Source organism: Pelodiscus sinensis, chromosome 7, assembly GCF_052426305.1.
Source record: "Pelodiscus sinensis isolate ZL-2025 chromosome 7, ASM5242630v1, whole genome shotgun sequence".
NCBI classification, from domain to species: Eukaryota; Metazoa; Chordata; order Testudines; family Trionychidae; genus Pelodiscus; species Pelodiscus sinensis.
In genome coordinates, this window is record NC_143058.1 from 28,175,864 (window position 1) to 28,194,401 (window position 18,538).

General features: G+C 37.5%; 1 long non-coding RNA gene across 1 annotated transcript; it reads left to right on the forward strand.

The window, feature by feature from the left end:
• Positions 1-4,813: 4,813 nt before the first annotated feature.
• Positions 4,814-15,234, forward strand: LOC149524046 (uncharacterized). The gene is made up of 3 exons (XR_016350008.1): positions 4,814-4,980; positions 9,051-9,156; positions 13,323-15,234. It is a non-coding gene; the product is annotated as an uncharacterized LOC149524046 (long non-coding RNA).
• The last annotated feature ends 3,304 nt before the right edge of the window (positions 15,235-18,538 follow it).

Below are 18,538 nucleotides of genomic sequence, written 5' to 3' on the forward strand. Positions count from 1 at the left end.
TTATTTATTTATTTATTTATTTATTCCACGATTTCTCGTGGAACCCTTGACAATGGTCTGCGGAACCCCAGGGTTCCATGGAACCATGGTTGGGAAACACTGGGGTAGAAGATGGAAAGGGGAATGAACATACTTATTGTGCTGGACTGCTGAATTTCCATTACAATTTGATATGGTTGCTTTAAAATTCATTGTCAGTGGAAAATATTATGCTAGAAAGCTCCAATTATCAAAAGTAGGAAAACTGAAGATGTTCAGTGTTTTGAATGATAGCATATATTTGTGCAAGGATAAAACCTACGGTACTGCAGGAAGAGGTTTAAAGGTCACGTCACAGTGTTCCTTTGTTTTCCTTTGCTTTGACCTGTTACCACTTATTATTAGTTTTCAAATCACCTCCCCTTATGTTGTGCCACTATAAACAGATGTAGAGTGATGTGATGCTATTCTGAAGTGACAATCAATCCTATGGTAAACTTGAACATATTTACTTTGGGATGATGTATAAATTAGGAAGTGGGGAGAGAAGCTCTCATTTCAGTGATAAGAAAACAAAATGAATATAGTGTTTGGTTAGTACAGTGTAACAGTTGTACTGAAATTTCCATGTGAGCTAAACAGAAGTTCTGTCTAGAAGAGACTAGACGTCTCCTACTTTGGCTTTTGTAAACATAATGTTTTTGCATATATTGCTTTTTTAGTTTCAACTGTACAGAAGATATCATCTGACCTTTCCCACTGAATTCCTACAGAAGTATTACACTTGACTACATCTTACCAGTACAGGCAGTCCCCGGGTTACGTACAAGATAGGGACTATAGGTTTGTTCTTAAGTTGAATCTGTATGTAAGTTGGAACTGGCGTCCAGATTCAGCCGCTGCTGAAGCTGATCAGTTTCAACAGTGGCTGAATCTGGACGCCAGTTCTGACTTTCATACAGATTCAACTTAAGAACCCCAGGCATCCCCAAGTCAGCTGCTGCTGAAACTGATCAGCGGCTGATTCCAGGAAGCCCCGGTCAGCCACTGGTCAGTTTCAGCAGCGGCTGACTTGGGGACGCCTGGGGCAGAGCAGCTGGGGTGCTGCTGGGTTGGTCCAGTAGCGCCGCCGCTGGACCAACCCAGCAGCACCCAAGCTGCTCTGCCCCAGGCGTCCTGATTCAGCCGCTGCTGAAACTGACCAGCCGTGGCTGAATCAGGACGCCTGGGGCAGAGCAGCTGGGGTGCTGCTGGGTTGGTCCCATAGCGCCCAGAGCGGCGCTACGGGACCAACCGGCAGCGCCCCAGCTGCTGTACCACAGGTGCCCGGAGCAAAGCCACGGAGCATGGGGGCAGCGGGACAGCCCAGACGCGCCCTGGCTATCCTGCTGCCCTCGGGCTCCGCGGCTTTGCTCTGCTTTGCTCCCCGTCCCCCTGGTCTGCAGACCAGGGGGACGGGGAGCAAAGTGGCGGAACACGCGGGCAGCCCAGACGCATCTGGGCTGTCCGCCACCCGCGTGTTCCACCGCTTTGCTCTGCTTTGCTCCCCGTCCCCCTGGCAGGGGAACGGGGAGCGAAGCAGAGCAAAGCTGCGGAGCACGCAGGCGGCGGACAGCCCAGACGCGTCTGGGCTGCCCGCTGCCCGCGTGTTCCGCCGCTTTGCTTCGTCTCCCTGGTCTGCTGGAGACCAGGGAGAGGGCCCCGTTCGTAAGTGTGGATCCGACATAAGTCGGATCCGCGTAACTCGGGGACTGCCTGTATTTGTGTTTAGCATGATTTTTCTTCCTTTAATTTTCATTTCTATTGAGTTTTATTATTGTTTGTTTGTACTGTGGTGGCACCCAGAGGCCCTGTTCAGGATGGTAGCCTCAGCAAATGCTATTTGTGCACAGAATAAAGTATGATCCCTGCCCCAAAGAGCTAGCAGTCTAATTTGTGATAAGGTATTAAAATGGGATGTAAAATCAGAAGAGATTGGGGAAGGAAAATAAAGGGAATAACAACAATTTATGTTTTCTCAGGCTAACTATAATCAAGACTATTAGCCTAGTTTAGTCTAATAGTTTAGACTATTAGAAAGTTTAGTCCTTTATACTATCCTGTGGCTGAAAGTTTCACAGGTTAACTATATTTCTATGTATCTCTTTTAAACGTGTTTGTCATCTTATTTGTTTCCTTTTGTTTTTGTATGGTAGTTGGTAAGTAGGAGTATCTAATTGGCCTTTCTATGACATTGATTTTGGATTCTAGGAAGAAAAAGAACTACTCACAAAATAAAGGAAAGAGTGTATAGATATAGAGAGCTACTATAGGAACATTGTAAACACCATCAGACAACATATATACCAAAAATAACAAACAACCCTCTGTTCCACATTTGAATTAATGGTGTGTCTATCCCAGAAATATCTGAGAGCTTCACAGACATTATTAATGAATTTAGGTTCATGGGTATGGTGGAGAAATATTATCCTCACTTTACAGGTGGGTAACCTGGGCACAGAGGAATTGGTATACAAGAGACTCCTTGAATCCTAGGGATGCCTTATCCACAGAACCATCCTTCTCAATCTCCAATTCTCGATTCATGTTCCAGTTTCCAATAATTGTGTCAGTGTTTTGCAATCTCTTGGCTTTTCTCTTTTTCTGTCTTGCATTGTCACCTGGGTACATACAAATGAATATGGCTTATATGATGTCTATTTTCTTGTAGTAAGGTACTTCTTTAATCTATGTTTAATGATACTTATATGCTTCTTTCCCTTTGCTGAATACAGTTAGAATGTAAAACACTGCTGAATCTATCATCAGACATATTTCTGGAATTCCATTCATGCCTTGACAGAGAGATTGTGTCCCTAAACCAACTCTTTACAAGGTTCATATGCTCGCCTTTTTTCTACATTGTTTAACTTTGAAAAGAGAATATACTGCTAAAGAACAGTGTGATACACAAAAGGAAACATAGAACTTGTATTGTGGAAAGTAATGTTTAAATGATCAAGGTAAGTTTTGAATACAATTGGTGAAATGCTTGCTCCATTGACATCAAGGAAAATGTTTCCATTGACTTCAGTTGGGCAAGGATTTCACCCACTATATATGGTGGTTATATGCACAATTTCTTATTTTATAACAAAATGAGAGTTGTACAAATGCAGTTAAAATCTGTTAGCCTGCAGTCCATCAAACCATTATTTTGATAATATGAATAAATTACTGTGATGAAGCTATTGTGTGTAGATCCTGCTAATTTAGATACAGCTGGCTAAAGTGATTTGTACATCGTGAATCACATGAAAAATACTGAATTGTTTCTACTAGCAATTAAAAATTTGTGTGTATAAAAGTTATTTGAGTTGACAGTCAAAGTGGAAAACAATAATGGCCTGAGGCAATAAATATCCAGAACCTTGCCTTCTTATTGTGATTGTTAAATGAACTGTGAAATACAGAATTGATTAAAGTACCAATGTTAACTGGGAAAAATAATCAAAGAAATAGAATGTTACTGTTGCCATCTGAAAGAACAGTAATTATACTTAGCTCTTATATAGAACTTTTCACCAAGGCATCACCAGGTGCTTTATTATGGAGGTGTGCATCATCCTCATTTTCCAGTGAAGAAACTGAGGCACAAGGAAGTGAAATACCTTGCCCAAGGTCTCCTTGTAGGCTGGTATAGAACCCACATCTCACTTTAATTGTTAACCTTTGATTTATACCTTTAAAATTTGGTGCCAGCAGACACATAGTGTATCATCTTAGTTCAAAAACATAAAGAAGATGGGTCTTTATGTTCTATGAGAGTTGCAAGAATCACACTTATGAGGAGATATAATTGTCAATACAGTATATTTTAGTGAAAGGACATGGGATATTTCCCATGGCACAAAGGTCTGTATGGCACTCACCTCTCATTGAAATCCAGTGGGAATTAAGACCTTAATTTATATGTGCCTTTGAAAAACCGCTCCTTAATCTGTACCTTCCTCGAAAGGTTCTCTATGTATTGTATTTTGTTCATTTTTATTCTTTCCCAAATCAAATAAAGGCAAAGTGCATTAAAAAAAGGCAACCAGTATCCAATTTTTTGGAACCTGAAACATGATTTTAAAGGCCATCTTGTGGTAGTGTTGGTCACAGGAGTTAGTACCTCATCCCAGTGAAGAGAATGAGGCTGTAGGCTGACAAAGATGTTACCCAAAAAAGTGACACAATCTGCCCTAAATTTACATTGCTGGTCACAAGAAACTTGGGAATCTGAAGTCCTCATCTTTACCTCATTCCCCAGTGCTATTCCGTATCTTCACCAATGTTATGGCCATCAGTTACTCACATATTTAAGGTTATTGAACTTTTACAGAAAACACAGTGGTAATAATATGATGCTTGGTAAAAGGAGCTTCAACTGTGAGGCCATTCCTAATAATAATGGGACTACTTTCTGCATATCACAGGTCATGTTTGATGGTGTCACTTTAAGAAATAGTCTGTGTGTCTGGCAAAAAAAGTATCTAAAATTATGGTGATGCCATAGAAAATGCTAGGACAAACAGTCATTGTAAAAGTGTGCAAAATGTGGACATCTGAAATAAAGAAGACTGAGTAACTTAAAATAATTAAAGTGAAAGCAGAGACGGATAGATGCTCTGACCAGAAGTACATCCAGTTACCCTTGCAGGTTAATTTGAAGCTCCTCTTCACCATCTCTCACTTGTCGTTTCATGACAATGCACATTGTGGTTCTGACCCATAGAAAGAGGCCTCTTCCAGGTAACGAGCATTAGTTATAGTTATGAAGTAAGCTAATTTCTCACTGGCTCTGTTGCCATTGTGACATCAATGAGGTCTACCATAGATCAGTCATCTGGAGGTTGAAGTTGATTAATTTAATGAGCATTTTCATTTCCACAGAGCCTGGAGAAGGTGGGGACAATACCCCTCAATTTCCCCACATTTATTTGAACCGTGCAGCTTTTGGAATTTCACTTCTACATTGTAAGAAGCCCTGAAGTCCTCTTTCCAGTCTTTCTTTTTTCAATGTGGTGTAGAAAGAGGAAGATCTAGAAAAAGAGTGGTTTGTTTTTCAATTTTCTTTTCGGTAACAGCAGCTGCTGATTAGCGGGTGCCACAGCAGGTCTAAGCCACTAGGGAGATAAAATGGCAAATGTAAATGTAAACAGCCTAGGTAGTTGAAAGAAATGGAAACAGAATGTCTCTGTGGAAAGGAATAGACTAGACCCTGAAGCAAGGGCTTTAGGTTTACAAATGTTTTCAATAAGGCTTGATCTGGAGCTTGGAGGTGTTGTGCAGATCAATTGAGGTTATGTTATCGAGCAGGTCAGTTCACTGAATGAAAAATTCTGAGCTCTTGAATGAAGTGTTAATGGATATTTGAGATCAAAAGCAAACAAGATTTGAGGAAAAGTCCCCTTCCTATTTCACAGTTTACATTCAGATGTTGGGCAAGGCACAAATGTCAGGAGAAGGGTGTAAAATAACTATGTTTTCAGAGTGTACACATTATTCTGCATGGCACCGAGTCACCACAAATGCTATAAATTCCTAAGAAACATCATTAGGTTTGTCTTCTCCACAGTGTCCCAGAAGCTTTGGAAAAATGTATTTGGGTTCTCAAATTTCTGAGCCTATGCCTCAAGCTATCATCCTACAGGAAGGGGTGATTTTATAATAATAGGTGACATTTCTTTTATAGGCCATGGATTTGACTAGTTGGTTATTTCAGAAGGGTTGTATAATGTCTTGTCTACAAATGAAGTTATTCAAGGGTAACTCTACTGTGGACACTCTTATTCTGGAATAAGAATGTTCCTGTTTAGTGTAACTCACTTGGGTCAAAGCCATTGGCCAAAGGCTTCGAGTGTGTAAATCCACCAAGATGAAAGTCCCTGTATGTAAAATGATCATTTCTTACAAGTTGCTAAGAGTGGTTTAATCGTTCCTGTGCATGGGGCTTATAAACTAAAACAATCAAACTTAGTATTGGCTAGAACATGAAGACCCCTTCCTGGTGTTAGCAGTTTCGTTAGGTAGAATTCAGAGTAAGGGTTTGCAGGACTGAGTCCAAAGTCTTTGTGGTTCTGTTTTTGCAATTCGAGTTTTGTGCGCGTTTTATTTTTCTAACGCATTTCACCCTTTCCTGGCAACCTCCCTTCTTCCTGTGTTAGGAACACATCAGGTATTTTTAGCATTTTGAAGAGAGATGGGTTTGATGACAATGTAATGATGTATGTGCTTTTGACTGATTATAACAGTTTCTTGTAACTAACTGGAAGCCATTCTTTATTTACATCTGAAATGGAGGGTGGAGGGGGAGACTGCTAAGACTATATTTTGATTCCTTAGCTGCCTCTTTTCCCCTCACGGTGCTCACATATGGTAATGCCTGTTAGCCCCATTGGAAATTATATCCATGTAGCTAAAGAAGCATACATTCCCTGCAGTGGTATATTTTAGGGAAAAAACTATTTATAAAATGAGTTGCCATAAGGATGTTTTATTGTAATTTGCAGCTAATTAGCATCACACTCTTATTATTTTTTTCATTAAAATATTTTATTTGTAAAATAATATAAATTAAATAAATAATAAAGAGCAGAAGAATGTGATCTCTTTCTCTCTACATTTTTTACTCTTCTGTAAAAGTTCACTATTATATATTCTATGACTGTGGTTGTTAAAATGACAGAACAGCACACAGTAAAAATTCAGTGTACGGATTTTTGACAATTCATTTTATTAACATTTCTGTTTTGTACAGAGATGAACCAAAAGAAAACCTGAAATCATAAGTCCCTATATTTTGTTAAAAATTCAGAAACTGAAAAATTCTTTTCTCTTTAATAGACTGGGCCAAATATTGGACCCAAATATCTTTTGATAGTTTGAAATATTGCACCTGGCATCCACTTGTAGAGTTTTATATTCAGCAGTGGAATAACTAGCGCTATTCAACCATTTTTGAATTTTGAATATTCATCTTGCCTAATGATATCATCTGATGAGGGAAGAATATAGCCGTTGCAGGAGCCTTCATTATTAAGTTCAGCACTGAAGACAATATAGAAGAGTTATTAAAACTCTGCATAGTTTTTTTCTTCCTGAGTGCCAGCAGACTTACAATAAACAAGAAACTTCCCTTTTGCTATCTCAGATTTGATCCAGACAGTGCTTAATTTGTAAGGATAGAGGTCCTAGGGATCAAGCAATTTTTTTACTTTCATGATTGATTCAGCAAACCCAGAGGTGCCAGGGCTCAGTCTTGGCAAGCCCTGGCACAAATTAAGCACTGGATCCAGAAAGTGGAAAGCAAAGCTCCTGTACATTTAGCAAAACCAGAATTCAGTGCTGGGCACTGGGAAGTAGGCTGTTTGCCACAATAATTAATGATGGCTTGTGCTGAATACAATACAGTAATTTGGTTCGAGAGGGCAGTTGTCATGCTCAGTTGATCTATTCACATTGGCACTAACTCATAAAAGTACTTTTAACGGAAAACATATTTTACTAATGAGCTTTTTCCATTGGGCCATCATTCTTTATTGTTGTGTGAAAAATCATCCAGCAAACTAGTCAACAAGAGACTGCAGCTGCACTTACATTTTCCTCCCTCCCTGTTCTTTCTGTAGAGCACGACTGGTGTCTTCCTTGTGTGAACTTTAGAAAAAAGATATCTTGCTTTAAGGCGAAATGTGAAACCTGATATCTCTGAATTGTAGAAGACTGAACTAATTACTGCAATGCCTGCTTCTGTTCTTAATTTCTTTCTATTTTGCTACAATGAGCTGAGATTTGCATAGGGACAGTTGGCATTGGGATGAATACAAACTGTCTTTTGCTAAAGCAAATTGATGTGCGCAAACTGTTTTAAAATATTTTTAAATAAAATGTAAAGTAGAAGGAGTCAAGTCATGGTGACAAGACTTTCCTTCATGATGGTCAGGCAGAAGTCCATGCTGTGCTAAATTCAGACCCTCAAAATAGGATCTAAACATGTCTTAATTGGTACATTAGGCCTTTTTCTGCCTGTCAGTGCATGAATGATTTTCACCTGAATCTGATCTGAAATTGAGAGATGAATGGTAAAAACTGTTTCTGTATTCCTAGGACAATATGCATACTAACACATAAAACCAGTTGCTGAAGATCATTGTTTGATTTTAGAGGGCAGTTATCATGCTTAGTTAATGTGTTCTCATTGGTAGTAAGTCAAGTTTGTAAAAATACTTCTCATAGAAAACCTACTTACTAATGCAAATCATCCATTTGGGCATCAGTCTCATCTGTTGATCAACTTTCCTTAATCTTAAAAATGAATCCAGCATGTCAGGAGCTATATCCATTAATAATACAAACACCCATATATAGAAATGTTCTTGCTAAGTATTTAGCATTCTGGAGTCATTTCTGGGTCTAAATAAGTGACCCCTGAAAACAGCATTAGCACAAAGGAAAAAGGGATGGGATGAACATGGCTCCAGATCCTCCTACTTCATGTCAAAATTTGCAGCTCAAGTCAGTCTCCTCCCATCTTTAACTATCATGATGCTTCCACCCCACTATGGTAAGCTGAATCAAGACAGACACACACACAAAACATTCCTGTCAGGATTTCACTTCAGGAGTATCCAGAGTCTAGATTACGGAGTTACTTCTAAGAATAACAGATTTTTTTAAGTATGTATACAATATTTTTTGATGAAAAGGAGCCTTCCTTTTTTTCTGTACCACTGCCTGCTAGGAAATGTTGCACTGGGTTGTTTAGCCAATGAACTAATTGTCACAGGCAATAACTATACTATGGGAAGTTTATTGATTTCTTTTCCTTTTGTATTAATCCTTGATAGACTGTTGTTTAATTCTGCAATTTGAGCACAAAAGGGAATTTTAGTGGCTCAATGTTAATTTAATTATCTCATTCATTTATTGATTAGTACTTTTGTATGAGTTTGATCATAGCTTCCTTGAAGCTGCTGCATTGTGCTTGTGCTCCCCAGATCTCTCTCTCTCTCTCTTTCTCTCTCTCACTCACTTTTTTCCCCCTCCAGGTCTCCACAGAGCTGTAAGAGCTTGTTTATTTTGGCATGCTACTAGACATACATAATTAGTCTGTAAGGTGAGCAGGATGGAGCTGTAGATCTTGGCAGTAGAGATGTAAGTATTAATCTGCATAAAGCAAATATGCATTCAGTGACCTCAGTTTCTAAAACCCATCATACTATCTGCTGATTTATATGTCTGAATATGGACAGGACTAAGAAGCTTTCCCATGGTGTTGATCTAATTCATATATTTATAGACCATTTTTAAGCTGTCACATCTCTTCCTTAAAATGTTTATGCATCTGACTGTATACTGTAGATTCTTGGATTTAGGATATGCTGTATTTTGTTTTATCTGTCCAACACATCAGGTTTTCTGGGCTAGTACATATCTCATTAGAGCAATGAGAAGGACTACAATGACTTCTTATTCCTCCTTGCCACAATAATAGCTTCAAACTTTTCTCTAATCAGGTCAATAGCTGTAGATTAACCTGGTCCCTATAGGAGGCAGGACATTTTATATATTTAGATTCAGGAGCTCTGATGTGGTCATTATTAATTTATGCATTGAATTCCTGCAAGATTGGGAGGAGTTAATGACTCTAAGTGTCTGTCCTCCTCTCTATCAACAAAGCCCATTTCCACAGCACCAAAAGGAAAAGAAAGCATGCCATGTAGTTCACTTACTTCACGTAAGTCGGGATGGAAAATAGTGTGGCTTTTACAACTGCTGCTCCCAGGCTGATCTCATGGTAAACAGTCTGTACTACCATGGGAGACTTGATTTTAACTCTATAGCCTTGTCAACACTGGCATGTTTGTCACTAAAATCTGCCTTTTGGCAACAAACCAGTGAAAGTGTTAATGCTGCAATGTGACTTCTGTCAGAAAACACACTTCAAGCCCTGCAAGAGACTTTTGTCTTTCCCCCTGTCTTTATTGTCGACAAAGAGCCAGTGTGAACTCTGCTGTTTGTTTTATCAAGAGAACTGGGTTCTGCCAGTATCCCACAATTCCTGCCCTGATGGCTGTGCTCAGTGTTTTGTTATCTCTGCTGTCCTGCAGGCATGCACTCTTTCCCTTTTAAAGCTCTGTGAAGTATCTGACAGCTGTTAATTGCTCCACTTGGAAAACAAAGAGCAAATCATTGGAGTGCTTCTGTTCTGCCCTGCATTAGGAACACAGCGGCAGACAGACTTCTGCTGCTGTAGGGGGTGGCCTGGAGAGACTGCTGTGGTGCTTTGACATTCCTTAGCATGGAAAGTACACAGAGCTATGAGGGAATCCCAAAAAGCACAGAAAACAGTGTTGCCTTCCCAGAGCATTGCACTGTGGGATGCTTACATTGCTTTGCTCTGTCTGTCAACAATGTGGCCATGAAATGTTGACAGTTGAAGACAGAAAAACTGGTTTGTCCAGTTTTCACTTTTGGCGACTTTTGCATATTGACAGAACTTTTGTTGCCAAACATTCCCAGTGTAGACATAGCCTAGGTCTTGATTTGTTATGTTCTGTCTGCATGTTTTCAGCTCTTAGAGCCTTGGAAAGAGAGTCCTTTGCAGCATTCCAGAGGGTTTTATACTTGTAGAAATAGAACTAGCAGAATCTTTTAGGGGGTAAAGCTATATGCCACATTTATTGTGAAGGCAGAATTCATTTACTGTCCCTACCTACTAAAATTGTGCACCACACATACATTCATACAGACAGTTCTACAGATAGGATATAATTACCAGCCTCAGTTGCTGATGCTATTCCACTGATCAAGTGGTCTAGACATGAAGAAGGGAGCCGGGTCGTGTTAGTGTGTACTGATTCTTTTGGAGGATGATTGTAGAACTGAAAGACCCACGTCTATATTTTGCACCCATCTTTTTATATATTTTAGTCCATCAATCTTGTCTTGTCCCAGGGCACTGGATGACCATCAGTTGTCAGTTAACAGCAGATGGAACTTCGATCTTTTCTTGGTGGGGGCTTTTGTTTCTCTTTCTGGGGTGGGTTCTTTTTCAGGGCTGACTCATGTTGTTCTTCAGCCATCATGGTGGCATTGGCATTGGCAGCTTGTCTCTAGACAGGCTGGCTTCAGGGACTGATTCCTTTATACACACACCCATGTTCACACTTTTACATAGACACACCTAATTTTAAACAGAGTTAAGGCAATAAAAAAAACGTAAAATGAGGTCTCAGTTACAATATGGCTAAAATAGGGTTTCATTTACAATATAGAAACAAAGTTACAACAGATTCTCAAAGGCAATTTTAACAGGTTACTAACAAATTAATCCAAATCCTATTTAAAAAATTAGACCACAATTCATGAGGTTACATAATGTCACTTTGGTAGATATAATTTATTAAAAGAGCTATTTCATTCTTCAGCCATACAAGGGAACTTAGAAGCCAGTTAAAGAGTATTAGAAAGGGCCTCAAATGGAGTTCTGTCTAGTCCTTCTTGAAAAAGGATCAGGTGACTAAAGCTGGTTTAACATGTTTTGCCAGAATATTTTTCCATTGAAAAGTGAAATTCCATCAAAATCTGAATACCAGTTTAGAAACATGTCAATTTTGTTGACATTTTCTACCTGAAAACATCAAACAATTTGTTTCAACTTTCTTATCTGGATAATGCTGAAATGTTTAATTTCATCTTTATTGACTCGTACTATGAACATTAATGTTATATTTATGTATTATATTTTAAAATTATATTTTACATTTATGTTAGATGTTTTAGATGTTTTGATGTTATAATGAATCAATTAGATGCTTTGAAATCTAAATCTCTTTGGAATGTTCATTTAATGGAAAATATCAAAATGTTGACCCTATTCCAATTTGGGGCATTTTTTTTTCAAAATATTGTCATTCTTTGATGGCTGCAAATTGCATTTCTAGGATACAAAAATTTTCATGATTTCTCAGTCATGTTGTTATTGTGGTAGCTAGTGAACTTTTGGCTGTTGGGAGTCATGAAAGTTGAATTGCTATTGATAATAAAGGCCTCATGCTGAAAACTTCCCACACTTTATTGGTTTCTTTTGAGCTTAGACTAATGATTGGAGCTAGTTTACTTTTGAGAAAGAAATAGTAAAGAAGAGCTGAGAGAGAGTGGAAGAAATGGTAAAAAGTCCCAGAAATATACATTTGATATTCAGCAGCTCTTTGACCACAAAACTGAGTGAATGGGGCTCATGTGTTCTCTTAACATCTTTACTTTGGCAGAGAACAATGTAGAAGATAGTAAATTGCTTCATTTGATTTTTAAAAAATCAGATACTTTACACCAGCAATTAGTTTCCCATTATTGTCTATGTTTCAGAGATCTCTATATACAACATCCTGTACTTTAGAAATGAGGAGATAACAAGGATATCTGTTGCAGTTGAACAATTTTTTCAAGCTAGGCTAGAGTTCATATATTTGCCTGAGATTTAAGATCTCAGCATTTGAAATGAATCAGGAATATCTGGTCTTGTTTAAAACCTAACCACAAGTTTTTATGAATTTTAGCAAAACATACCTAACTCTTTATTGTAAAAGATAAGTCATACATTTTAAAATGATTTTCATAGTTCAATAAAAATGCAAATTCTCCTCTCTAATGTTACCAATATTTTCATTTTCTTTTATTACTGCTGCAGTATTTAGATTTCACACTCTTCAGAAGAGATTTTTGTTAATTTACAGATATTTTTCATTTGAAATCTTTTAAAATGTAGAAACATCTTTCTTGGTGATACCTTGTGTATATAAAAGCTTAATTTTATAAAATTTAATTTTTGGTTCAAATTGACAATAGTGTTTTAAGCCCATAAAAACCTTTAGTCCACAAAATGATCAATAATAAGAATTATTTTAAACAACAGGTCTTAAAAACAGTCGCTTTTTAAACATTTGGGCAGCCCCTGAATGTGACCTGCATGGATTGCAAATTTAAAAAATATCTGTAGTAATTAAAATAAAAATTTTACTAGTTCCTTTTAAATTGTTCCAAGTGATGTTAAATAGAGCTGTCTTGTAAAATAATGTCTGTCATAAATGCTTTTTGAGCACAGATGCATCCCTTCCCTTATTTCATGGCAGTTATTAAATTATTAAATCTGTGGGATATTTCCCTTTAAGGTTTTGTAGGATGTATAGAATGCAGCATCCTTCTATCTTTTTTCCCCCTTCTTGTAGAAAAGAGATAAAAGATCTTTCAGCAGCTGCCTGTCTGAAGGAGGTTTGGATCCAGGCCTTACTAAGGTCATCAGTTTTTGTCTTTCACAGAACAAATGATTTCATCATGTGCAGAACAGGAGCCAGTTTTCTGTCTTCGCTATCTGACAAGATTAGGGAATCTTCCTCAAGAGAGCATCAGAGGAGGAGAGGAAGGAGGGAGGGAGAAGAGAATTACATCCACAAATACAGACTGTAAAGTTTCATATTGTTGTTCTCGGACACGTTGTCATTAATTAGAAAACAAAATTTCTGGTTGGGGAAAATGTTATGTAAGAGACGTCACATGGTCAACGAAATGCTAAACTCTGCAGAATATTCCCCATGAATTTATTGCTGAGCGAAGGTGCTCTTGTGAGAACCTGGTAAATTGAAGTCCTTGTTTTATCTATACAAAAGGCTTATCAGCAGCAGAAAAAGTGCAGCCTTCCCCCATACTATTCAACAATGTGACTTCGCCTCTGAAAGACAACAGTACCACTTTGACAGGAGAGGTTGGTTCAGTTTCCATGCCTATTAATTCCTTCTCCTCTCTTTTGACTTCTACCAGAGTGAAATTAGTGCCTGGAGCCATGGTACTTTTTGTGACAGGGATCCACAAATAATTCAATTAACCTTTTATTTTTATTAATGTGAAATGAACAGACCAGTTCTAAAATATTTTAAACCTAAGTGAAACTACAGTGTTTATTACTACAATTCTTTTGATTTTATATAAAACTGAAACTCTTGCTGGGATTTTTTTTCCCAACAAACCAGTCAGTGTAAAAATGTTGATTGTTTTTATAAAACTGAGTAAGGTTGCTTGAATATTTCATCTTTGGGGCTGGTAGAAGAAAAATAAGAGGGGGAAAGAAGCTAAGTGAATAAATACTGCTTTCTCTTTTTTCTCCTCAACCAAACCTTATATGTAACATTCTTTTAAGCTTTTTCTATTGCCACTGCCAGACTGCCTAATTAGCTCTTAGCTCTTTCCAACAGAAAAATCTAAGCTTAATTCATCCATGAAATACACTGAAGTAAATGAAGTTACACTAAAATCAATTTGGTCTAATGTTTTCAATATCTCCATTCAGTTCAGTATATGGGAATAGCAGAAATAGAAAGCCACTACAATCTGGAGTTACTACAGTGCACGGTTATTATTAATCACTTCTATGACGGTAGTAAGTAGAGGCCTCAGGTTGCACCCCTCAGTATCAAGGGGAATAACAAGTGCTCCTGAAATCCATGAAAAGTTTGAATCTTCAGTAATTTTTTTTACTGGTGTTCATGGCTCCTCTGTTTTCATTGTGTTGTAAGTTCTTTCACTCTTCATGTTTGTTAGCTCTTCTGTTGCTTGATGTCTTTACATCTCACCCCCACGTGCAAATGTCTTATATCTCTGGGATGCTCATTAGAGAAAATGATTTCTTTAGCTGATGCCTCTTTTCAAGCTGTCAAAGTACATGTAAAATGAAATAAACCAGGAGATGGGACTATATTAACATTCAAAAGACAAGGAAGAAGTTGTAAACCCATTAATTTGTCTTTTATAATGTGCAATTAAAAATAGGAAATGAATAGTAAATTAGAAGGAAGATGATACTGTAACAGGAGAGGTAACCAGTTACTATCAGTAAACGGAAAGTGCTGCTGTGATGTAAAATGATTTTTCCTTGCACACCTGAGATGGATTGTAGTTTTTGCCTCTGGATGACAGCACTTAAGATACATGAGTGAGTTACACTTGAGGCCACTGGACAAAAGATGGTCCCTTTTACTGGAAGGGTGATGACAATCAGCATTTGGGAAGTACTTCCATCAGCTGCTTTCAAGTCCTTCTCTGCTTACTCTGGAGCATTTGCCTAAGCCACTGCTGCCTTCTAAGACAGGTGAGGGAGCAGTACCCAAAATTAATTTTCAGATTCATCCAGATATATCTTTTAAAATGTATTTTTTATACAAGCACTAATTAATGTGCATGTCATATTTAGTAATTATTATTTCTAGCTGCATGCATGAGGCACCCATCATGGACGTATAAGGGTACTATTTATCAGTTAGGGATAATAGCAAACCACATTTTTTAAATGTGGGAGCATGAACTTCATGATCCCTTGTGACCACAAATGATTTCATTTTAGAGGTGGAACCCAACCCTTCCTAAAAATACTTATTAATCTATAAATATTTATAAAATGGAAGTAATACAAATGCAAGGAATACAAATGCATTTTTTATGAAACTCCTTGGAAGCCAGCTCCAAGGTTTTGGTTCTTTCTGAGTGGTGTTATGCTAAATAATTTTGTCTAATTTAATAACAGTCTAAATTATTTTCTTCTCTTTGTTTCACCAGTTAAAATCTTGCTTAAACTCCACCAGTGTGGCTTTTTCTACCTTCAGCTTCCACCGTAGTGGAAGACTTAAGAACAGAGAATAATATATTAGAATAGATAGAAACTGCTCTATAAGGGTGCATTTACACTGCACTGTAAGTCGAAATAAGATTTGCAATTTGTTCTACACAAATGGCATATCTTATTTCGATGTTATTTTAAAATAGCTTATTTCGTCTATACAGCACCAAATTTCAAAATAACCTGCTATTCTGAAATGTCCCCCATGAAATGAGGTTTACAGGGATGTTGGAATAGCGAGCCCATTATATTTTAAAATAATGAGCTTATTGTTAAGATGCGGGATAGAAATTTTTGAATACCTCCGGTATCCTGAAAATCAATGCAGTGTAGACATAGCCTAAGGACCTGATCTAATTCTGTTGAAGTCCATGGAAAGTCTTCAGTTGACTTCACTGAGCAGTTGGCTAATCTCTAAAAGAAATGTAACTTTTTGAGTATAGTAAAAAAACCACAAAACCCCAAAACAACAACAACAAAAACAGTGCACATACATAATTTTGCATGTTGAAATTAATTACTGGCAGCTTTTTCCAAAATGTGAGATAATGTCCTTGGATGAAAATGATCAGTCCCTGACACTTTTGTGCAATAGCTAACAGTATCAATCTCCTGGTTATAAGTTAGTTAGAATAATAGATATACATTGATCACTTTTTAATATCTTGCCTTGTAGTACTTTACACCTCATTCTGTACAGCTTACAAAGAGTGGAATGAAAACTGTTTTCAAAGTCCAGCTAGAAAGAATTCCCTAACTATTCATGTCAGAAACCTGAAGATAGTCAACAGATGTGTACAGTTTCTATGAGTGCTTATCCTGCTAGCATGTGTATATCAGCATTTATATACACTAGGTGACCTCTCCTAAGTGTAGTGTAAATAATGATACTTGTCTGTTTTGAGTTTCCTCCCATGTTTCAGACAATCAGAGAAAGAATTATCATTGTCAAATGTCGATTGATCCATAGGAATGGTCTGTGAAAGCAGGAGGAAAAGAGAGCTCCTAAGTATACATCCCAGTGAGTATGCTGCTGATTGCTGGCATTCAAGTAGTAGCATGCCAGTGGATTTCTCTTGTCTTGTCTACAATTTCTATCTTTAAAAGAGCAATGACAGTCTTTCATGTTATATACCCACGGGACTTTTTATGTGACAGTGATGAGCACCCAGCTTAATGTGAACCTTTTAAATACAGCCACACAAAAACCCCTAATCCTTTCTTTATGTTGTTTTAAGTTGAGGGTGGTATATCTATTGTTTTTTGTTGTGGGCATGGAGAATACCAAAGTGGTTTTAATAGCAAATCAAAGCTGCTATGTATGGCTGCTGTGTATGTTTGTAACAGAGATTTCTGCTGGTAGTAGTCTGAGCCTTTAAGCTGTTGATTTTGTTTTGTTACATAGTCCTTTAAGGCTAAGTCTACACTGCAATGCTGTATCGGGAGACCAAAGTAGCCCAAAATAGCTAACCCACGTCTTCACAGGAAGCCTATTATTTTGATATATAACAGGCTCGCTATTCCGATATGCATGTAAACCTCATTCCACAAGAAATAAGGGACATTTCAAAATATCAGGTTATTTTGAATTTTGGCCCTGTGTAGACAATGCCAAATTATGAAATAAACTATTTCAAAATAAGATTGAAATAAGACACGCAATTTGCATAACTCTAATTATGTATCTTATTTCGAGCTACCCTGAGTGAGCTCTATCTTTCATTAAGAAATTTTTCTATCTACTAGACATTCTTTCCTATCATTTTCTACTTAAAAACCTTTTGATTAATTTGTCTTTTAAAGAATAATGCTATAAAAATCAAATACAATTCCTGGCCTACTCATAATAAATCTGCATCTTTGCAGAATTTAATGACTGACAATTGACTTGCTATTTATTTCCTCCTGTTTATGGTTTTTTTCCTAGGACTAGAAGACTTGTTGAAAAATCCTGAATTGATCATGATATGTACAGACTCTCACTTTGTTTTAAATGTCATCACATATAACCTTGTTAGTCTATTAAAAAATGAGAAGGCTCTAAATCACTTTTCAGCACCCCTGAGCCTGGGGCTACCAGCAGCTGAAATGGCTCTCAAGATAATGTGGAGCAGTGTAAAGCTGGTCCGGGATTGTCCAGAGAGCTGTATGCTCTAGTCCCAGGCTTCCTGCCTCTGTATGTTCCCCACAACTTCTGCATAAAATGAGAAGACTTTGTATTTCTTCCCTACTTAGCACCTTGTTATATACCACTTAAGCCACTCAGCATTAGTCAAATACATCTCCATTAGGTGAAATGTTGGCCAATATTACTATTAATGTTATGTCATCTATTATTATGAAAACTCTCTGAATGTCTATATGACCATTGTCAAATTCACCTGTGATATTTAAGAAAATACTTAAGCAGTGTCTTTACCTGCCACAGTATTACCCTGTGTTCTAATTCAGTATAATATCAAATGTAAGCAGATTTGAGAATGGATAGTACATGAAAAAAGCTTCCAGTGCTGGTGAGCGTCTAAGGGTAGTAGGGCTGCATGAATAACTGATCATTTGCATCAGGTGCAGGGCTGATAAAAATGGGAAAAAAATTCAGGTTGACCCAAAACAAAAATGTTTTTTCATTTGGACTTCTAGGATTATTGCATTACAAATTAAGAAAAATTCCAAAATGAAACCTATTTCCAAAGCATTTAATATTAGAAATGCCAGAAGAGACTGTTTCTTTTTTTAAACACAAATTATCACTTTTTTTTGCAAAAATGTTTTTTAATGAAAAGTGTCACCCAGCTCTCGTACACATTTTCTCCCTCAAGTCAGTTCCAAACTAATGTTCCATCATGGTGAGACAGGGGACTATGCTGC